We start from the raw sequence: 24,592 nt of genomic DNA on the forward strand, positions 1-24,592 counted from the left end.
GACTTACAAGACCTTCTAGAACTAACACCCCCCCCCCAAAAAAAAAATGTCCTTTTCATTATAAGGGACTGGAATGCAAAAGTCAGATTCAAGAAACACCTGTAGTAACAAGCAAATTTGACCTTGGGGTACAGAATGAAGCAGGACAAAGGCTAATAGAGTTCTGCCAAGAAAATGCACTGGTCATAGCAAACACCCTCTTTCAACAACACAAGAGAAGACTCTACACATGGACATCACCAGGTGGTAAACACCGAAATCAGATTGATTATAGTCTTTGTAACCAAAGATGGAGAAGCTCTACAAAGTCAGCAAAAACAAGACTGGGAGCTGACTGTGGCTCTGATCATGAACTCCTTATTGCCAAATTCAGACTTAAATTGAAGAAAGTAGGGAAAATCACTAGACCATTCAGGTATGACCTAAATCATATCCCTAATGTTTATAGAGTGGAAGTGAGAAATAGATTTAAGGGACTAGATCTGATAAACGAGTGCCTAATGAACTATAGACAGAGGTTCATGACATTGTATAGGACACAGAGATCAAGACCATCCCCAAGAAAAAGAAATGCAAAAAAAGTAAAATGGCTGTCTGAGGAGGCCTTACAAATAGCTGTGAAAAGAAGAGAAGCCAAAAGCAAAGCAGATAAGGAAAGATATTCCCATTTGAATGCACAGTTCCAAAGATGGCAAGGAGAGATAAGAAAGCCTTCCCCAGTGATCAGTGCAAAGAAACACAGGAAAACAATAAGAGAAAGACTAGAGATCTCTTCAAGAAAATTAGAGATACCAAGGGAACATTTCATGCAAAGATGGGCTCAAGAAAGGACAGAAATGGTATGGACCTAACGGAAGCAGAGATATTAAGAAGAGATGGCAAACACAGAAGAACTGTACAGAAAAGATCTTTACAACCCAGATAATCATGATGGTGTGATCTCTCACCTAGAGCCAGACATTCTGGAATGTGAAGTCAAGTGGGCCTTAGGAAGCATCACTACAAACAAAGCTAGTGGAGGTGATGGATTCCCAGTTGAACTATTTCAAATCCTAAAAGATGATGCTGTGAAAGTGCTGCACTCAATATACCAGCAAATTTGGAAAACTCAGCAGTGGCCACAGGACTGGAAAATGTCAGTTTTCATTCCCATCCCTAAGAAAAGAAATGCCAAAGAATGCTCAAACTACTGCATAATGGCACTCATCTCACATGCTAGCAAAGTAATGCTCAAAATTCTCCAAGCCAGACTTCAACCAAATGTGAACCATGAACTTCCAGATGGTCAAGCTGGTTTTAGAAAAGGCAGAGGAACCAGAGATCAAATTGCCAACATTTGATAGATTATCAAAGAAGCAAGAGGCTTCCAGAAAAACATCTATTTCTGCTTTATTGACTATGGTAAAGCCTTTGACTGTGTGGATCACAATAAACTGTGGGAAATTGTGAAAGAGACGGGAATACCAGACCACCTGATCTGCCTCTTGAGAAACCTGTATGCAGGTTAGGAAGCAATAGTTAGAACTGGACATGGAACAACAGACTGGTTTCAAATAGGAAAAGAAGTACGTCAAGGCTGTATATTGTCACTCTGCTTATTTAACTTATATGCAGAGTACATCATGAGAAACGCTGGGCTGGAGGAAGCACAAGCTGGAATCAAGACTGCCGGGAGAAATATCAATAACCTCAGATATGCAGATGACACCACCCTTATGGCAAAGTGAAGAAGAACTAAAGAGCCTCTTGATGTAAGTGAAAGAGGAGAGTTAAAAAGTTGGCTTAAAGCTCAACATTCAGGAAACTAAGATCATGGCATCCGTTCCATCACTTCATGGCTAATAGATGGAGAAACAGTGGAAACAGTGGCAGACTTTATTTTTCTGGGCTCCTAAATCACTGCAGATGGTGACTGCAACCATGAAGTTAAAAGACGCTTACTCCTTGGAAGGAAAGTTATGACCAATCTAGACCGCATATTAGAAATCAGAGACATTACTTTGCCAGCAAAGGTCTGTCTAGTCAAAGCTATGGTTTTTCCAGTAGTCATGTATGGATGTGAGAGTTGGACTATAAAGAAAGCTGAGCACTGAAGAATTGATGCTTTTTAACTATAGTGTTGATGAAAACTCTTGAGAGTCCCTTGGACTGCAAGGAGATCCAACCAGTCCACCCTAAAGGAAATCAGTCCTGAATATTCATTGGAAGGACCGATGTTGAAGGTGAAACTCCAATACTTTGGCCACCTCATGCAAAGAGCTGTCTCATTTGCAAAGACCCTGATGGTGGGAAAGATTGAAGGCAGGAGGAGAAGGGGATGACAGAGGATGAGATGGTTGGTTGGCATCACCCACTCAATGGACATGAGTTTGAGTAAACCTCAGGAGCTGGTGATGGACAGGGAGGCCTGGCATGCTGCAGTCCATGGGGTCGCAAAGAGTTGGACACAACTGAGCAACTGAACTGAACTGAACTGATATATATGTGTATATATATATGATTATAAAAAAAGTTGCAGAACAGGGTCTCAAACTGTTTTTGGTCTCCATGCTGACTGTTGTTTCCAGTATCCTGTGGTCTCCCCCTGGAGGGAGGAAATACAGTTCCCACCAAGGAGGAATCACAGAACCTAGGCTTTGTGCTGTATGCTTTTCAGCAGAGGACACTTTGAAGATAGAAGTGAGATGGGATCTACTGATTCTCTTTCCATCTGGTTCTCTAATGTAACTCTAGAAGAGTTTGTGCAGTCCCTGTGAAACAACTTGCTCTGGAAAAAAAATGAGCAAGACCCAGATGCTTATCACTTCATGAGGATGATGTTCAGTGAAACCATTAAGCCCTTCAGGAAAGTGTGATCTGTTTAAGAAATGAGATACTTGGGATACAGAAACTTGGGGAAGTAAATTTGACCCAAGGCATTGCAAGCAACACTGGAATATCAAGACCAGTGGTTAAAAGATTAAAAAATGAATTGGGCCACAATCCTCTAAAGAGCAGATTGTTGAATTAGGACACTGGAGTTACAAAAACAGTCAGTAGGCCAGTAGGCCTTGGTAGGAAGAAGAAACTAAGGGGCAGAGGCAAGGATATCGCTTGATTCCACTGTGATGACACCAACTTGGAGTCAGAAGATAAATCTTTTCCTTTACAATGACTACCTAATGAGTCATTTATTTCTTAATAGTTAAGTTTATGAGATTTTTGGGAGAGAAAACAAGTTGTGATTAACCTCAAATCTAATCCTACTCTTGTAGTTCTGTCCCAAAGGGGGAAAAAAAAACAACTGATTAGTTAACATTGTATCAAAACTGAAAAAAAAAAAAACAACAAAAAGAATCATGCCAGGAACTACACTTGGGTCACCAATCTCTTCCCTTGAGTCTTTCTCTACTATACTTCTGGGGCTTCCCAGGTGGCCCAGATGGTGAAGAATCTGCCTGCAATGCAGAATACCTAGGTTTGATCCGCAGGTTGAGAAGATCTCCTGGAGAAGGGAATGGCTATCTACTCTAGGATTTTTGCTTGGAGAATTCCATGGACAGAGGAGCCTGGCAGGCTATAGTCCATGGGGTCACAAAGAGTTGGACACCACTGAGCAACACTTTGACTTCACTACTAAGCTTCTAACTGTGCCCCAGGCTATGTGACTCCTTTTGCTACTATGATAATTTCTTCCTAGAAATTTCATTCAGTTCCTTCTTGGCTTTAAACACCACCCATCTACTGCTGAATTATAAATTTATTTCTCCAATCCAGACTTCTTCCCTGAACTCCAGATTCACATATCTAAATACTTATGTAACTAAGCAATACACGTGGCAACCTTAACACGTGAAAACAGACCTCTTCATTCTCGGATTCCAAACCTACCCTTCTCCCAGCCACTATCAATGTCACCGCCACCCACTTGGTTGCTCAAACTGAAAAGTTACTGATTCCACTCATTCTCTTATCCGCCACGATGGCCAATCCACCTGCAAAAGTTCTTTGGATTCTACTGCCAAAGGCTCTCGTAATCCTTCTATTTTTCATCATGCCATCTGCCACTAGGCGCCATCTCTTACCAGGATCAATAAAATGGCCTTGAAAGTCACTTCTCTCTTCCCTTCTTGTCCTCCTCTATCCAATTTTATACATATAATCCTTAAAACATATTTGAGATCACTTCATCTCTCTATGGAAACCCTACTGTGATGTTCAAATGGACTAGATAAAAACAGGAACCCCTTAGCCACAGCTGAAGTTTGTATAGAATCTATCCCCACCAAATCATCTAAATTCACGTGTTAGCAATCTCCACTTCAATCTCTCCATGCATGTCAGACTCATCTTTTTTTTTTTTTTTTCCAAAGATACCAAGCTTATTCCCACCTTAAGGTTTTTGTAGTGCTTGTGTTATCTTCCTAAAATGTTAATGCTTCTATTCTTCCCATGCCTACCTCCTTCCTGTCATCTGGATCTTGTTTTAAATGTCATTTCTTCTGTGTCCTGTCAATTCCATATATTCTCCAGTCACTCCCCATCATCATCTCAAAGCAATGGCCACTACTCAAATATATAATTATTTATTTACTTGTGTACATTTATTTTCTGTCTTGATCTGACTGAAATATAAGCTCTAACAGTATAGGAAATTGTCTCCTTATATGACCAGGTACCCTGCTCAGCACATATCACTCAGAAAATATCACTAAAAGTCCTTGAACTGAAAAATGGGTATCCCAGGCTCTCTATTCTGTTTTGTTACATATGTTTTCTCTAATGGGCACTTGTAGACATGATTACTAAAAGCTCACATCTCTTCAAAATACACAAATGAGAATAAATAAATAATGACACATGAAAAAGAAAATCAGAAACGATGCTATAATTCCATCTTATAATTAACATGATAGCTGGGTTATGATACTTAAGAAAATGTTCTTTGTATTTCTGGGAAATGTCTGAAAAACAGACATTCATTAAAAATGTATATTTCTTAAGAAATAGTTTTCACATATTTATTAGAAAATTTTCAAAACTAACTTCATAGGCCTTGGTATAACATACAGAAAGTTATTTATTTTTGTATATTTTAAAAGATCAACATTAACAACTTAATATAAAAAGCCTCTATTTTATCCCCTTCCTCAGAGAGGGGTAAATAGTAGCATAGAATGGTATTAAGTAAAATTAAATCCTTTTATTTCTCAGAAATATTAGGAATGCCTATTGGCATGTTTATCCTTCTACTTGAATGAAATATTAGTTTTTTTTAAGATACAGCATACCTATTACTAGAGTAAGCCCCTAAGATACTGCACATACTATGTTATAATTTAATGCAATTTTTGAGGATGAACAAGACATTTTTCTTCTTGTGGGAATCTCATGATGTGAGAACACGTTGTTCACATGCCATGCTTACTTTATGTATCTTTTCTCTCTCCAAATTCAAGTTCTGTTCTATAAGTGGAAAAGAAAATGATGTTCATTTTCTTGAAAATAAATGTGAGAAAGTGAAAACCCAAGAACTAAAAGGAAAAGCATTCTTCACTACCAGAAATATAAAGTCTTTACTTCCTGACAACTCTGAATGTTGTAATCTGCTTCTTCAACCATTGCAGATTTTCAAAATTTTAATTATATTTTCAGACAGGGGGAAATAAGGTATTTAAGAATGTTATGGAGAGTTTTCAGCAGTAGATAAAACTGTACAGTTATTTCTTTTAATAATTAAAGAAAACTGATGGAATAAGAGTAGTTAGAAACATTAAATGTTGAAGGTTTAAAAATGAAATCAAAATTATTTTTTAATTAAATTAAAAATAAATTTAAAAGCTCTATTTTTATTTCATCATAGCATTTATATTAAATGTCACAAATACATGGTTCTTATTTTCTATACACACACAAATACACACCCTTGTATAGTTTTATACATGTAATTAGCTATAGTTAGAAATATCTTGAAATTCTCATAAGTCTTTCCCTCAAAAGATCATTTGAATACCATATAATTTACCACAACTTCCAATCTCACACTTCCCTGGACTTCCATCTCATATTTTCACTTGCTTTAGCATTCACAGGCCCAAAGCTTCATAAAGCTTCAAACACTATTAAAACTAATTTTCAGAAATGACATCACAAAGATGGGGGCAAAGGAGACCCAACCTCTGCCTCTCCACAAAGATGAGCAATTAGACAGCTTGTTTTTGTTTAGTCTTTAAGTTGTATCCAACTCTTTTGCAACCCCATGGACTGTAGCCAGCCAGGTTTCTCTTTCCATGGGATTTCCCAGGCAAGAATACTGGGGTGGGTTGCCATTTGCTTCTCCAAATGATCTTACCAACCCAGGGAACAAACCTGCCTGTGTTGACAGATGGATTCTTTATTGTTGAGCCACCAGGAAAGCCCAATTAGACAGCTATCCACATACAAAAACAGTTCTAGTAAAGCTCTGGAGTCCACTTAAGAAAATTCAGCAACACAGTAGAACAACAACAACAAAAATTAGAATAAATGCACAAAAAGAGAAGGAAGACAGTTTAGTTTTGCCTTCATCATCCGATCCCTCAAGTATTCTTCAGCACCAAGCCAGAACACCCCAGGAAGAAAGACTTTCCCTACTAAGAAAGGAAGAGTGGGTTAAGTGACCAGCTTCCTCAGCCTTTTGGGGCACCACACAAAATGCCCACTTTGATTTCACCCCACTGAGACCAGCAAAGCTGAGATCCATAGAGATAACTAGGAACAAAAGAAAAATAAAGCAAGGATATCAGTAGCAACCACCCACTGGAAGTGCTCACAGTTCACAGTGACTTGCTTTATAGATAAACTCAGCCAGCAGCTTTTGCAACTGAAGAAAGAACAAATGGCCATCAGAGCTGCCATGGATCCCCTGTAGGTTTCACCAACTTTCACGCCACAGGGACTCACACTGGCTGGCATTGCCTGCCTGAATGTCTTCCTCCTCCCTCCCCATCCCTTCTCCATTCCCTGCAAGAGCCCAGAAACTACACCAGAAGCTAGCCCAGGCCTCTACATCTATGTCAGTGAAAGACACCAGCCTAGACTACTGCAGCTGAACCCCATCACAAAACATGTGCTCAGGCCTAGTTACTCTGGCCAATATCCCTGATGAATACAGATACAAAAATCCCCAACAAAATACTAGCAATACAAATTCAACTGCATGTTTATAATGTTCAAAATTATGATCATGTGGGATTTATTTCTGAGATGCAAGCAAAGATGGTTCAACATACACAAATCAATAAATGTGATACATCATGCCACACAATAGAAGCAAAGACAAAAATTGTATGATCATGTCAACATGCAAACAAAGCATTTGACAAAATTCAACATCTTATCATGATAAAAGCTCTCAACAAAGTAGGTATGAAAGGAATATACCTCAACATAAGAAAGGGAAAAAAGGACAAACTCACAGCTAACATCATGTTCAATGGTGAAAGGCTGAAAGCATTCCCTCTGATACCAGGAATAAGACATTTAAAGCCCATTTTCATCACTTTTATTCAACATAGTATTGGAAGTCTTAGCTAGAGCAATAAAAGGCATACAAATTGAAAAAGAAGTAAAATTGTCTATATTTGCAAATAACATAATCTTTTAGAAAATCTTAAAGACTTCTCCTAAAACTACTAGAAATAATAAATAAATTAGGTAAAGTGCAGGATACAAGATTAATATACAGGGAAGTTCCCTGGTGGCCCAGTGGTTAGGAATCCACCTTCCAATGCAGGGGACACAGGTTTGATCCCTGGTTGGGGAACTAAGATCCCATGTGCTGCAGGACAACTAAGCCCACACGCTGCATTTAAGTGGACTAAAATGCCCATATTACCCAAAGCCATCTATAGATGCAATGTAATCCTTATAAAAATTCCAATGGCATTTTTACACAGAAAGAGAACAATCCCAAAATTCATATGGAACCACAAAAGACCCCAAATATCCAAAACAATTTGTAGAAATAACAAAGCTGTAGGCATCATACTTCCTAATTTTGATCTACACTACAAAGCTATATCAATCAAAATAGTGTGGCATTGGCATAAAAGTCAACACCAATGTGGCGTTAGTGGTAGAGAATCTGGCTGCCAATGAGGGAGATGCAAGAGATGCAGGTTCAATCCCTGGGTTGGGAAGATCCCTTAGAGAGGGAAATGTCAACCCATTCCAGTATTCTTTCATGGAGAATCTCATGAACAAAGGAGCTTGGGGTCCATGGGGTTATAAATAGTTGGACAAGACTGAGCACACACATGCACACTGGCTTAAAAACAGACACGTAGGTCAAAGGAACAAAGATAAGAACCCAGAAATAAAACTTTGATTTATATGGCCAACTAATATTTGACAAGGGAGCCAAAACTCAATACAAAAAGGATAGTCTCTTAAATAAATCATGTTGGGAAAATTGGATAACCACATGCACAAGAATAAAATTAGACCCCTTTCTTACATACCTCACAAAAAGCTGAAAGTGAAGTGGCTCAGTCATGTCTGACTCTTTGTGACCCCATGGGCTGTAGTCTACCAGGCTCCTCCATCCATGGGATTTTCCACGAAAGAATACTGGAGTGGGTTGCCATTTCCTTCTCCAGGAGATCTTCCCAACCCAGGGATTGAACCTGGGTCTCCCGCATTGTAGGCAGACGCTTTACCATCTGAGCCACCAGGGAAGTCACAAAAAGTTGGAAATGTACTAAATATTTAAACATAAAAAATGAAACTGTAACAGCCCTAGAGGAAAACATAGGAACAAATCTGCTGACATTGGTCTTGGCAAAAGCTTTTTTGGATATGACACCAAAAGCACAAGCAACAAAGGCAAAAATTAGTAAGTGGGACTATACCACCCTAAAAAGCTTCTGCATAACAAAAGAAATGATTAACAAAATGAAAATGCAACATAAGATATGGGAGAAAATATTTACAAATCACGTATCTGATAAGAAGCTAATATAAAAATATGAACTCATACAACTCAATAGAAAAAAAAAACTAGGCAGAGGAATTGAACAGACATTTTTAAAAGATGAACTGACAAATGATATATGTTCACTACAGTATTACTTACAATATCTGAGATATGGAAAAAACCTAAGTGCTCATCACTGGAAAAACTGATAAAGAAGTCGTGGTCTGTATGTACAATGGAATATAATTCAGCCATGTAAAAGAAGGAAATCCTGCCATATGCAACAACATGGATGGACCTTGAAGGCATTATGCTGAGTGAAATAAGCCAGACAGAGAAAGATAAGCACCATATGATATCATTTATAAGTGGAATCTAAAGAAGTTGAAACCACGGAAACAATGAGTAGAATGATGTTTACCAGAGGTTAGAAATGGGGGAAATGGTGAAATGTTACTCAAAAGTGATAAGAAGAATAATGTGCAGCATGTTGATTATTATAATAATACTATATTATATACTAGAGAATTGTCAAATGAGTTTCTTTAGTGTTCTCACTACAAAAAATAAACAGTAATTACATGAGATGATTGCAATGTTTGCTAACACTATGGTGGGAATAATTTTGCAATATATATCAAGTCAGCACATAGTACTTACTCTTACAGAATGTTATATATCTCAGTAGAGCTATCAAAAACTAGCAGTTCTACTTACCCAAATCACTTAATACACCTCAAATAACTGTCATCTACACACACTCACCCAAAAAATGTTTTCATAAAAATAGCAATCCTTACTCCTGGGCAGACGCCCAGAGAAAACCATAATTCAAAAGGATACATGCATCCCAATGTTCATTGCAGCAGTATTTACAATAGGTAGACATGGAAGCAGCCTAAATGTCTATCAACAGAAGAATAAAGAAGATGTGGTATATATATACAATGGAATATTACTCAGCCATAAAAAGCAAAATAATGCCATGTGCAGCAAGATGGGTGAGCCTAGAGATTGTCATACTGAGTGAAGTAAGTCAGGCACAGAAAAACAAATGTCATATGCTGTTAACTTATATATGGAATCTTAGGGGGAAAAAAGGGTACCAATGAACTTATTGACAAAGCAGAAGTAGAGTCACAGATATAGAAAATAAACTTATGGTTACCAGGGGATGAGGTGGGGAGCAATTGAGTGGGAAGAAGACTGGGATCGACATTTATACAGTACTATAAATAAAACATAACTAATAAGGACCTACTGAACAGTACTACTCAATACTCTCTAATGCCCTATATGAGAAAGGAACCTGAAAAGACTGGATATATGTATTTGTACAACTGACCCTGCTGAACACCTGAAGATAACACAACATTATAAATCAACTATACTCCAGTAACTTTTTTAAAGAAAACCTCACACATATCTTTGTATTAATTTGCCAGAGCTACCATCACAAAGTTACATAAAGTAACTGGCTTAAACCACAGAAATTTATTTTCTTGCTTTTTGGAGAAATTTATTTTCTCACAATTCAGAGGCCGGAAGTTGATAATTAATCTCGGCATTTGGAGTAGTTTACAATGTGTCATGCATCCACTTATTAAAATGGTTTGGTTAACTTTTCAACTGGCATGAGGATGGCCTTAAGACTTGTTTAGTAAGTACTAGTAACATAAATTTTATTTTTGTGAATCGCTATAGCTTATCATGACTTTGTCCACATCAGTGGCTGTTTATTGGCAGGAAAATGACCGTCCTAATGCAGCATTAGGCTCTGCAGGAAGCAGACACAGCTAATGGCAATATAACATTATAGGAAGAGATACAGTACAATCTAAAAACTTCTAAAATTTTTCATGTATGGATTTTTTTTCTATATTTTACTACATTTCTCAACAAGTTCTGCAAGGTAAAAGACCAACACTTCAAAAAGCTGAGTGCTCTAATTCTAGAAAATACTAGATTTATATTATTCGATTTCTTGCTTCAGTTACAACACGACCAGTTTCAGCTCCAACATTAAAGAGCTTTGAAGTTGCCATTCTCATCTTTACAATGAGAAAAGGAGCTCAGCAAACTGAAAACTGATGACTTTCCTTGGGCCCATCAGAGAAGAGAAGCTGTAAGGCCAACCACCAACAATGAAATCTGCAGAGACACGCAAGATGAATAAAGAATGTCAGCCAAGATCTCCTGAACCAGAGTAGAAGCTGCTAAAGCTATCAACCCGTAGGAACACTGATTGGTAGTCTAGACAAAACTGTGGAAGCTGCCTGGGGACTAGCGTGAAAATGACAAAAACCCGAAGTCCACAGTCTTGGGGTACCCTCACACGTACGTGGGGTTTGTCTCCAGGAACTCCACCAGATTCCTAGAGTGAAGGGCCAAGAAAGAGCCCCTTCCACTTCTGGCAACAGTGGAGAAAAGCAACCATAATCAAATACACCAAAGGGATTCTCCAGGGGAAAAAATCTACTGTATTAACTAGTGTTAATTATTATTAATTAGTAACAATTATTAACTACTATATTTACTGTCTTTTTTTTTTTCCTGTATTCTAATGGTTTGACAGCTTGAGGACTTGCTGACCCCTTGCTGATTTCAAATGCAAATGCAGAGACCACACATCATCTATCTCCTTTGTCAGGATCTCACATATTTGGGCAGCGGTATCCACTTACCCTCATCACCTCAAAGCTAGGTAAGAGACAACTACGACCACCCCTATGTCCCTATTCAATATTGAACATATTCAAGCTCGTCAATACTAAGATTGTTTACCCTGCTTCATCCACTCCTTTCCATGGAAATCATAATAAAAGCTCTTACCCACCATTCTTCCTTCTTCTTCTGCTTTATGACAGACACTAGTACTTCCCCATATGTACCCCTCACCCCCATGACATGGCATGTCCCTTCTTCTTGGGAACTGTGAGTAATAAACTATCTTTTCAATGGCAATCATATCCAGGTACGTTGGTCTAACTATATTGCAATTTTTAATTAATATGCTATATTTTAAAACAACTCTGTTGTAAGGGAAAGATATGACTAGGGCCTCCTCACTCTTCCAATTACTTATTACCCAACTCCAGTTCTCAGTAACCTTCCTGTCTCACATAAGCAGTGGGTGAGTGAAGAGACATGAGCCAAGAAACATGTGTGAAGGTCATGGCCCTAGAACACAGGTCAACTAAAAGACTGAGATTTAGTCATTAAATAATAGAATACTTTCCCTCCCCAGCAATTTACCACCATGTCAATGGGACTCTTATGTAATAACAGTGGATTACAGCTAAAGAGTTACAAGGGAGAAATTCTATTTAAAGAGGAGTTCTTAGAGGAGTGCAAAGAAAACAAGAGGGACAAAATCAAGGACATTAGAGGAATTTGAATCCTTTCACACTTTCAGCTACAGCAAACATTAAGCATACCCAAACTTCTAGTGAGTTTAACATAAAACCTTGCATTGAAAGCTGACATACATGAGTTCTTACTACCCAAGGTATCATATCTAACTTTCAACAAAAAATCACAAGGCCTGCTAAAAAGCAAGAAATAAATATACAGTCTAAAAGGACAAAGGAAATGTCAGAACCAGACCCGTATATGACACAGATTTTGGAATTTCACAGAGGGAATTTATAATAATTACAATTAACATGTTAAGGGATCTAAAGAAAAAAAGTAGACAATATTCAAAACAGATGAGTAATGTAAGGTGAGAAAGGGAAAAACTATGAAAAATCAAAAGAAAGTGTTTAAAAATCAAGAACAGAGTAAAAAAATGAAAAATATTTTTGATGAGCTCATGAGCAGCCTGGACACAGCAGACATGAGAATCAGTGAGCTTGAAGATACAACAATGGAAACTTCTAAAACTGAAAGATACAGAGGAAAAAAGAATGAAAAATAAATGGTACAATTTCAAAAGGAATAACATAAACATAATGGGAACACCAGAATAAAGAGAAAAAGAAACAGAAGAATATTTGAAGTAATAAGGACGGAGAACATTACAAACTAATAATAGACACCCAAGTACAACACCAAGAATCTCAGAAAAAACTAAGCCTAATAAAAACAAGCCCAAAATATTAAAATTACAGGAAATCAAAGACAAAGAGGAACATTTTGAAAGAAACCAGAGAATAAAAAACTTTAGCTACAGAGGAGTAAGGGTAAGAGTTACACTGAACTTCTCTCCAGAAACCTTGCAAGTGAGAAGAGAATCAAGTAAAATATTCAAAATATTGAAAGCAAAAACAAAAAACTTCCAACAATCTAGAATTTTATTTCCAGTGGCTTTGTTTTCAAAAATGAAGAAGAAATTGTTTCTCAGATAAACACAAGTTGAGTGATTTCATTGCCAGAAGACCTGTCCTGTAAGAGATGTTAAAAGAAGTTCTTCAGAGAGAAGGAAAATCATATAATTCCAAAACTTATATTTACACAGGAAGTGTCAGAAAAGGAATAAATGAAGGTAAAATCTTTTTTCTTATTTTTGATTGCGAGCATGTTTATTTATAATAATAATAGTAATAAGGTGTACAGAGATTTTTGCATATGAATAAGTGAAGTGAATGGCAACAGTGTAATAAAGCATGGGAGGTGTGAAGTACCTGTATAATCTTTGAACTGGTATAGTATTATTGGAAGGTAGTCTTGTATTCGTTATCAGTGAATATTGCAAAGTCTGGGGAATCCTTTAAAAAAAGTTGAAAAGAAATGGTCATAGTTAGTTGAGTCTGTTATAACAAAATATCACTGACTAAGTGGCCACAGTCCTACTGGGATAGGGCCCCACTCTCACAACTCATTTAACTTTAGTTACCTCTAAAAGATCCTATCTCTAGATACAATCACATTGAGGGGGAAACACAATTCAGTACACAGCAGAAGTATAAGTTATATGCTTAGAGGAGATAAAATGAATTCACATTAAAATTCTCCACTAAACCAGGGAAAATGAAAGAAAAGGGAAGATTAACAAAAAAGAAGCAAGTACAATGAATAGAAGAGAGTTATGAACACAGTAGACATTAATTCAGTTAGATCAATAATCATTATAAATGTGAATGGTATAGATACATCACTTAATGATTGTTATAGTGAACATTTAATGATGAAAAGGAATTCACACTAAAATCTGGTATATTTCTAAATGCTTGGGTTTTGTTTATGCTGATTTTTAATCTTCAGATTTGCTTTCTTAGACAATCAGGCTGGACATGTCAGTCTTTGGTGATAGTAGTGTCTTAGAATTCATGTAGTTGACTATATATTGCTATGATTCACTCTAGAGCTTTCCTGAAGCAAAGCTGAAGTGCCCACTGATGGACTCAAGAAAATCCAAAAAAGTGGTTGGAGTTAAGCATCATAAGGGCAAAGTAGGCTAGACTGTCCTGATAGATTGCTGCTCTTTGCTGAGGGAAGAGTCTGGAAGAAGAATCTGAAGACTTAGGCTTCTGCCTTCTCTTCTTTTTGGGGACCTACTTCGTCTCATTGTGAAAAAGGTGTATTCTGAGCTCTTCCATAATGTGAGCTTTATCTGTTGAGGCCAGTTACTGTACTGTCTAACTGCCTCGACATAGTGTCAGTAAGTCCACCTAATTATAGATTGTATATTAGCAAGCCCCAACCACACCTTCAATATTAAACTGTAATAATGTTAACATTGGGTTCTTATATGAATACTGTGACTCCCAGATCGTTCCAGTGAATGGAATTGTCATTTACTAACCCCCTACACTCTAATTATGAAAGGTTTTATCCTTTTCTGATGATTTTAGAGTAATAATTTTATCTTATTAATAAATTATTAATAAGTATTAATAAGTTATTAATGGTTGCCCTAAGTAATAGAAAATCCATCTCAGTGGTCTATTTTCTCTTGTGTAAATGATACTACAGAAGTATGTGGCAGAGGCAAAAATTTACCAGCTAAGATAACAAGGATATCTTAGCTAAAGGCAAAGGAAAAAAGGAAAGATATTCCCATTTGAATGCAGAGTACCAAAGAATAGCAAAGAGAGATAAGAAAGCCTTCCTCAGTGATCAATGCAAAGAAATAGAGGAAAACAATAGAATGGGAAAAACTTGAGACCTCTTCAAAGAAAATTAGAGATACCAAGGGAATATTTCACGCAAAGTTGAACACAATAAAGGACAGAAATGGTAGGTACCTAACAGAAGCAGAAGATATTAAGAAGAGGTGGCAAGAATGCACAGAAAAACTATACAAAATAGATTGTCATGACCTGGATAACCATGATGGTGTGATCACTCACCTAGAGTCAGACATCCTGGAATGTGAAGTCAAGTGGGCCTTAGGAAGCATCACTATGAACAAAGCTAGTGGAGGTGATGGAATTTCAGTTTAGCTATTTCAAATCCTAAAAGACGATGCTGTGAAAGTGCTGCACTCAATATGTCAGCAAATTTGGAAAACTCAGCAGTGGCCACAGGACTGGAAAATGTCATTCCAATCCCAAAGAGAGGCAATGCCAAAGAATGTTCAAAATACTGCACAATTGAAGCTAGCAAAGTAATGCTGAAAATTCTCCAAGCGAATCTTCAGCAGTATGTGAACCATGAACTTCCAGATGTTCAAGCTGGATTTAGAAAAGGTAGAGGAGCCAGAGATCAAATTACCAACATCCGCTGGATCATCAAAAAAGCAAGAGACTTCCAGAAAAACATCTATTTCTGCTTTATTGACCACGCCAAAGCCTTTGACTGTGTGGATCACAGCAAACTGTGGAAAATTCTTAAAAGAGATGGGAATATCATACTACCTGACCTGCCTCCTGAGACATCTGTATGCAGCTCAGGAAGCAACAGTTAGACCTGGACATGGATTGGTTCCAAATTGGGAAAGGAGTACATCAAGGCTGTATATTGTCACCCTGCTCATTTAACTTATATGTAGAGTATATCATGTGAAATGCTGGGCTGGATGAAGCATAAACTGGAATCAAGATTGCCAGGAGAAATATCAGTAATCTCAGATATGCAGATGCAACCTTTATAGCATCTTTATAGCATAGATGATGCAACCATTATAGCAGAAAGCAAAGAAGAATTAAAGACCCTCTTGATGAAAGTGAAAAAGGAGAGTGGAAAAGTTGGCTTAAAGCTCAACATTCAAAAAACTAAGATCATGGCATCCAGTCCCATCACTTCATGGCAAATAGATGGGGAAACAATGGAAACAGTGACAGACTTTATTTTTTGTGCTCCAAAATCACTATAGATGTTAACTGCAGCCATGAAAATTAAAAGCTGCTTGCTCTTTGGAAGAAAAGCTATGACTGACCTAGATAGCATATTAAAAAGGAGAGATGTTACTTTGCTGACAAAGGTCTGCCTAGTCAAAGCTATGGTTTTTCCAGAGTCATATATGGATGGACATGAGAGTTGGATTATAAAGAAAGCTGAGCACCGAAGAATTTCTGCTTTTGAACTATGTTATTGGAAAAGACTCTTGAAAATGCCTTGGATTGCAAGGAGATCCAACCAGTCAATCCTAAAGGAAATCAGTCCTGAATATTCGTTGGAAGGATTGATGCTGAAGCTGAAACTCCAATACTTTGGCCACCTGATGCAAAGAAACAGCTCAGTGGAAAAGACCCTGATGCTGGGAAAGATTGAAGGCAGGAGGAGAAGGGAATAGCAGAGGTGAGATGGCTGGATGGCATCACCGACGTGATGGACATGAGTTTGAGTAAACTCCGGGAGTTGGTGATGGACAGCGAGGCCTGGCATGCTGCAGTCCATGGGGTTGCAAAGAGTTGAACACAACTGAGGGACTGAACTGAACTGAATACCTATTGGAACAGCCAACCATTAGTGTCAACATAATATGAACAGTGATGTGCCAGGGGCTCTGAAATGAAGTCAGTTTTATGTCTTTCATTTTGGAAAGGATTTATTAGAAATGGTAGTTTTCTCATTGTGTTATTTCTTTTTTAATTTTTCTTTGTGTATTCTCACCTGTTTTTAATCTACAGCATGACTTCAACAACTATATAGCTCAGAGTGATACTTCTTTGGAAAAAAAAAATAGCTCACGAGGTGTATCATAGCTCTTTCTCATTTTGAGGATTTTTTTTTTTTAAATTCTACTCGGGTTTCACATGTCAGTCTAAGCCATTAACATTACTGAATGCCTGACACATACAAAGGCTAGCATCATTTTGAAAGTAAAAAATTTTCTATGTTTGCATTTTCTTCTGGTTGTTTAAGTCATATTGACTTTACAGAAGAACTTGGGATGTTCAGATTTAGATTCTTAAATCCTCCTAATACATGATGGAGGGTATCAAAATGTGGTTTCCATTTTTATTTTGTGTTACTCTTGTTGATATTGTTACCACTGTCTTTTTCTCATTCCTTGAAACTTAGCCAAATAGTAGTGGAAGGTACTACCTTACAAGTTTAGTTCAAATGTTTTGCCAATTTTGATTTTCATTCAAACTGATGTGGGCTTCACAACAGATTTATTCCCTGCTTTTCATGAAAACTTAAAAGCATATCTGTTAAGATTTTTCTCCTTTCAACTTTGAAACATTCTATTAATAGAACAGTACTACATCATGATGTAATATTTACTGACTCTGTAGAGATATTGCTTTGAAGGAAAAAATGTATTTTTAAATGTCTTGCTTTGGATTAGAATTGGCAAAATGTGTTAAATGTGAGTGGATTTGTTTACAGTATTAACTATTTTAAACAACTCCAATTTTTGAAAGTTTCCTTTTATTGTTGTTAAAATATATATATATATATATATATATATATACACACACACACATATATATATTCTGCCATGTATGGCAGTTAATAAAAATTGCAAACACAAAGAATTTAGGTCAGTATTTCCAGAAAAGACATAGTAAGAGAAATTAGCCCTTAAATTAAGAGTTAAATAAATCAAAGGTTGCTTAATAAATAAAAGGTTGCTTTCCATATAAGCATCTTTTACTTACACATTCATTTTCAAGTTTTCCTCATGCTCCTTACACATGGATTACAAATTGGGGGAAGAGCATACCAATAACAAAGAACTCAGGCGAACATGTTGAACATCACTTTTGTAACAAGCTTGCAGCCAGAATAATTAGCGCAGAATCTGCCTCTCGTTACAGATACAAGACGGGCCTTTTGCTCCGTGAATGTACTGACTGCATCTCACGGCCAGGCTGGGCAAGCTCCCTCAACAGAGCTGGCAGTGGCGCTTAGGCACTTGCTGTCTCAACTTGCTGTTCGGAATCGAGACTGCCAGACCACTGCTAAAATTGATTGGCGTTCACACTTCATTTGAGTGGGTTTGCATTTGGACGAGGTATTCATTTTCACCTTTCTTGCTATTTCCTGAGGCAAATGAACAATTCTGTGAGGCTGGTGTGCTTTTCAATTCTAGGATTGTTCAGTTACCCACTGGCCCCCCAAGCTTTCTTTATAAAAGAAAGGTCTGCATACTTAAACTAGGCAAGGTAAAGGAGTGTTATACTCAATTCCTGCATTTTTCAAGATTTTTCTTCCCATGTTTTTTTCTTTTTTTACAGAGCTTAGGAGCTGTGTGAATGGTTGCTGACTGAGAACATTAGATATACAGAAAATTCATCATTTATCTACAGATCAAGGGCAAAATTAAACTGGAGGAAATGACCTTATGATAGCATTGGGAAAGTATGAATCAGACTTAAAAGGGGAAAGAGTTGTTGACATACTGTTTCCCATATGATTCTTTTCACTGAGAGGGAACAATCTGTTTTCCTCTCAAGGAGCTGGCATTGGTCAAGTGCATTTTAGAAAAGTTACACTGAACTCAATTCATTCAAAGCTGTGAAGCATCTTTCAAACATTAACATACAGTACCGCTGATATTCATTTGATTTTTTTTAAAGCTATAATCCAGGTTTGTAATGCCAGACTGGATCAGAATTTGGAACCTCCTACACTAATCTTAGACAATATAAACAACCAATATTTATATACACATATGTATACATATATGCATATGTATATGCATATACATAATAACATTTTTTTTCACAGAAAGAATCTAGGCAAAATGAGGCTGCCAAAAAAAATTGACCTGAATTATTCAAATTGAATGAATTGTCTGGCACAAACTACCTTTAGCAACTAGTCAATTCTATACTTTAGTTTTGCAGTGTTCTCCTCCAAAATCATGTATGATCAAAAAAGTATGGCAAGCTCAATAGATTATTTCAATTATGAAACAAATCCAGACCTTATAATTATAGCAAAGACAGATTCTTTTGAAATAGGCCCCAGATCTCAGGAACTTTCTGCATCTTCTTCCTTCTGCATGGCAATACTTTTCTTTTTTTCCACTCTTTACCTCCTTTGCTATTGGGTAGACCTTAAAACACCCCTCAAGAAATGGCTCAAATGTCTCAGTGATTACTTCTTTGACTCTGCGTCTACTCATTTAGTTAAAAAAGTAAATGTGTTATGTATTATGTACAAAAGTAGTGTTACATATACTAGAATATAAGATACTAAGGAGCAAGCAACTTAACTTGTTCTCTCCAGAACCTTAGGATATACTTGGATCATAGACTTTATTATTTGTAATATAGTTTAATCATCATTTCTGTCTTCATGCAAGATCTGCACCATCCAATATGGTAGCCACATGTGGTTCTTTAGCACTAGATATGTTACTAATCCAAATTGAGAAGTGCCGTAACTGTAATACACTAACTACATTTTAAAGACTTAGAATGTAAAAACAGAGCTATCTTACACTATGAGCATCCTGAGACTAAGAACCATACTTTACTAACTTCTATATTTAAATATCAATTGCATAAAGGTTAAAGGTATTCAGTAAATGTATGTTAACTGAATGTATATTTCAAGAGACACCATTAATGTCTTGCAGCTAAGAACAAGATGCTAATTTACGGAGGCAAAAATTACTTTAGGATTGAAACCCTTGATGTCCTTTTTGTTTTAATTTCTTAAGATATGACAGTTTGGGAACAATTTCAAAGATTTCTTCTTGCAGATAATTTGATTTAGTTATTTCTACATCCTATGTCTTCATGTCTACAATCCTTCTCAGTTATTTGACCTGGCACATTCTACAGAAGTGATTTTCCTCCAATGCAGAGGGGATTAATGCTATCTTCTGACCCTCCAGCAGGATCACTAGCTAGGTTGAAATGAAAAAGGTGGCCAATGATAGCATGATGCTCCAGCAAATCTGCTCATTTACCACCAGTATTCCACTTAGCTGTCTGGGAAGCCTCAGGAGATCCAAAATGCATTTTTCATGAGTTGCATAAAGGAGAGCAAAATCTCTAGGAAATTGATGTTGTTTTGGAACATCCAAGACTTAGGTAAGTTATTATCTCCTATGGGCTTCTAGAATCTAAGTTTAGCCTCTGAAGGCTTCAGAGTTTGGGGACATTTTTGGTGAATGATAGAGGCATGAAGTCTGTGACAATCTTATTTGCTGTGGTCCCAAAATAAATGACTGATAGAGTGCCGTGCTATGCTCAGTCATATCCGACTCTCTGCGACCCCATGGACTATAGCCCTCCAGGCTCCTCTGTCCATGGAATTTTCCAGGCAAGCATGCTGCAGTGTGTTGCCATTTCCTTCTCTGGTGGATCTTCCCCACCCAGGGATCAAACCTGAGACTCCTGCATTGGCAGGTGGTTCTTTATCACTGTGCCACCTTTGGTGAAGGGTAGTATCCCAGGGATGGCGGAGCCTGGTGGGCTGCCCTCTAAGGGGTCGCACAGAGTCGGATACAATGGAAGCGACTTAGCAGCAGAGGCATAAAGGCTGAGACAGTCTTATTTGCTGTGGTCCCAAAATAAATAGTTGATAGAGTAAAGAATACTAAAGAAATATGTCAACTAAATGCAGCATATAATCCTGGTTTAGATCCCGAATCAATGAACGGTATTTCTGGAACAACAGACAAAATTTGATTAAAGTATATAAAACAATATTATAGCAATGTTAATTTAATAATTTTCATAAATATACTATAGTTATGTATGTCCATTAGCAGTCATATTACTCCCATGTTCTAGGTACTATAAATAATGCTGCAGTGAACATTGGGGTCCATGTGTCTTTTTTAGTTATGGTTTCCTCGGGGTATATGCCAGTAGCGGGACTACTGGGTTGTATGGTAGTTTTATTTGTAGTTTTTTAAGGAATATCCATACTCTTCTTTATAATGGTTGTATCAGTTTGCATTCCCCCAAACAGTGTAAGAGGGTCCCTTTTTCACCATACCCTCTCCAGCATTTATTGTTTGTAGACTATTTGATGACGGCCATTCTAATCAGTGTGAGATGATACCTCGTTGTAGTTTTGATTTGCATTTCTCTAATAATGAGTGATGTTGAGCATCTTTTGCGTGTTTATTAGCCATCTGTATGTCTTCTTTGGAGAAATATCTGTTTATGTCTTCTGGCCACTTTTTTATTGGGTTGTTTGTGTTTCTGGTATTGAGCTGTGTGAGCTGCTTGTATATTTTGGATATTAATTCTTTGTCAGTTGTTTCATTTGCTATTATTTCCTCTCACTTTGAGGGTTGTCTTTTCACCTTGTTTTTAGTTCCCTTCATTGTGCAAAATTTTTAAGCTTAATTAGGTCCCATTTGTTTATTTTTGTTTTTATTTCCATTACTCTTGGAGGTGGGTCATAGAGGATCTTGCATTGATTTATGTCAGAGAGTGTTCTGCCTATGTTTCCCTCTAAGAGTTTTATAGTTTTTGGTCTTTCATTTAGGTCTTTAATCCAATTTGAGTTTATTTTTCTGTATTGGTGCTAAGGAGTGTTCTAATTTTGTTCTTTTATACATAGTTGACCAGTTTTCCCAGCACCACTTATTGAAGAAACCATCTTTTTTCCACTGTATATTCCTGCCTCCTTTATCAAAGGTAAGGTGCTCTTAGGTATGTGGATTTATCACTGGGCTTGCTATCTTGTTCCGTTGGTCAATATTTCTGTTTTTGCACCAGTACCACACTGTCTTGATGACTGTAGCTTTGTAGTATAGTCTGAAGTCAGGAAGGTTGATTCCTCCAGTTCCATTCTTATTTCTCAAGATTGCTTTGGCTATTCAGGGTCTTTTGTGTTTCCATACAGATTGTGAAATTATTTGTTCTAGTTCTGTGAAAAATACCATTGGTAGTTTGATAGGGATTGCACTGATTCTAGATGTTCAGCTGAGTCTAGATGTTCTAGAATCAACAGATGAATGGGTAAGGAAATTGAAGTACACATATATACACAGAATGGAATATTACTTGACTATAAAAAGGAACACTTGAGTCAGTTCTAAAGAGGTGGATGAACCTAGAGCCTATTACACAGAGTGAAGTAAGTCAGAAAGAGAAAGACAAATATCATATATTAATGTATATATATGGAATCTAGAAAGATGGTATTGATGATCCTAGGTGCAGGGCAGCAAAGGAGACACGGACATAAAGAACAGACTTTTGAACACAGTGGGAAAAGGAGAGGGTGGGATGATTTGAGAGAATAGCACTGAAACATATACATCACCAGATGTAAGGTAGATATCCAGTGGGAGTTTGATGTAGGACACAGGGAACCCAAAGCCAGTGCTCTGTGACAACCTGGAGAGATGGGATGGTGAGGGAGCTGGGAGGGGAGTTCAAGAGGGAGGGGACACGTGTATGCCTATGGCCAGTTCATGCTGAGGTATGACAGAGGCCACCACAATATGGAAAAGTAATTATCCTCCAATTAAAGTAAATGAATTTTTAAAAATTGATATTACTCAATTTTTAAAAACAGAATTTTTATATTTTATAAAATTCAGAAGCTTTGACCATTTGAAGATTTCTGAATTTTTAAGTTCCATAATTATAACTATATAATATCTACAGTATATTCATATTGAATTTTCTGAACAACATAAGGTTCTGGTGACCAAGTAATATTTTCTGTCAATTACTCTGAATGATTAAAATATATTTACTCTGTTGGATGAAGTTATTCGTTTATATTAAGATAAACCAAATATATATGGATGTTTTATTATGTCTGCTTTCTGTATTGACTTAAAATATGCATGTTCAGCCTAAATTATCTCTTTTACTTTTTACTGTTTTGGTTTTTGTTTTTTTTACTTTTTTTTTCTTATCGTTTTACTTTAAAAATCCAACTTACTCTCAGAATCCTGAGGGCATTTCACATTCCATGTTGTGTGAATTAACGTTTATTTCTGACTTGGGCACTGGGAATTATTCACTGTTTTGAGGAACAAAGTGAAATGATCCAGTTGAAGTTTTAAAAAGATATCTATGGTGACAGAGCGAAGCAAAGATAGCAAAGAGATGAGACTGGGAGTATTGTGAGTGTATCTGCAACAGATGATAGGGAGCATAACTAGACAGTGGCAACAAGAACAAGAGGGTCCAGTTATAAAGGTCATTCTAGAAACAGTATATCATGAATGCCCACACTAAGGCTGAAAGAACTCATATTTACACACAGTTGCCAAGGCTGGGGACCTAGAAGGTGGTGGACTTGAGAGAGCACACCCAACTAACGAAGGGTATATAGAGAAGATATTTTTACATTACTTTATCACTACTTATCACTGGGAAATTCTTTTCTTTAATATATTCTCTTTAAGATTCATTTTCCATAAAAATTCACACAGGAGTCTATTATTGCTATGATCTGGGGCATTTGCTTGTAGAAATTTGTGAATCAACTAACAGAGCATTTCTAAGGAGTCAGGCTCACCCACATAGATCTACAAGGCTGAAATGTTTTCTGGAGCCTGTACTTACCATGGGTCACTGTGCTTTTTAACTTTCCAGATTTTGCATGGGAAGTGCCATCCTCAGCTTTAGAACATTACCATGTAAAGGAAGGGACAGGTGATATTTTCCCAACAGTTCATAATTTATGTTTCTTTAAATATGATATTACATGGTAGGAAAATTTCCTGAGAGACAAAAGTTTTTTTTTTTTTTTTGAAAAAGAAAGACAGATCAAAAGAAAGAATCAACTATTCCACATAAGTCACATGTAGAATAACCCAGAAAATAACTGACTGAGTAACAGGCAGCTGTGAGACTTTAAAATGCTAGTCACGATCAAAAAAGTCTTCATCAAAAGCTGACGGCAACCGGCCAATGTGTTCATAACGGATGTGCTAAAGGATCTCCAGCCAAGAGGCAGAAATGAATAAAGTGAAAATTACTGCTATTACCCTGAGCTGAAGATGACCAATGAGGCCGAGCCGACCAGTGAGATTTGAAAGTCAGCAAGCTGCAAGTGATGCCGGAGACCTGGTCTGCTCCTAGTCTCAGGGATCCGACCTCACTCATTGGCAGTAATCACTGCTAAAGGCCTGTCATCATCCACTTTTTGTCACTGTGAGGGGACATGTCAGTGCCACGGCCATACCATAGCATTCCCTCCTTCATCAGTACCTCAAATCTGCTACTGTCCTGTGAAATCTGTTCTTTTGAGATTTGCTTTCCTCAATTTCTAAATTCCCTTTAGTGTGAGTTTCCCGCCTTAGAAAAAAGCCTTGTGCTTGATGTGAAGTGCTGACTCATTGGAAAAGATCCTGATGCTGCGAAAGTCTGAAGGCACAAGGAAAAG

General features: G+C 37.2%; 1 non-coding gene across 1 annotated transcript; it reads right to left on the reverse strand.

Annotated features, from left to right (window-relative positions):
- Nucleotides 1-8,624: 8,624 nt before the first annotated feature.
- TRNAC-ACA lies at nucleotides 8,625-8,696 on the reverse strand. Its single transcript has one exon. It is a non-coding gene; the product is annotated as a tRNA-Cys (tRNA).
- Between the last annotated feature and the right edge of the window lie 15,896 nt (nucleotides 8,697-24,592).

The sequence above is a fragment of the Cervus elaphus genome, chromosome 29 (assembly GCF_910594005.1).
Source record: "Cervus elaphus chromosome 29, mCerEla1.1, whole genome shotgun sequence".
Lineage (NCBI taxonomy): Eukaryota > Metazoa > Chordata > Mammalia > Artiodactyla > Cervidae > Cervus > Cervus elaphus.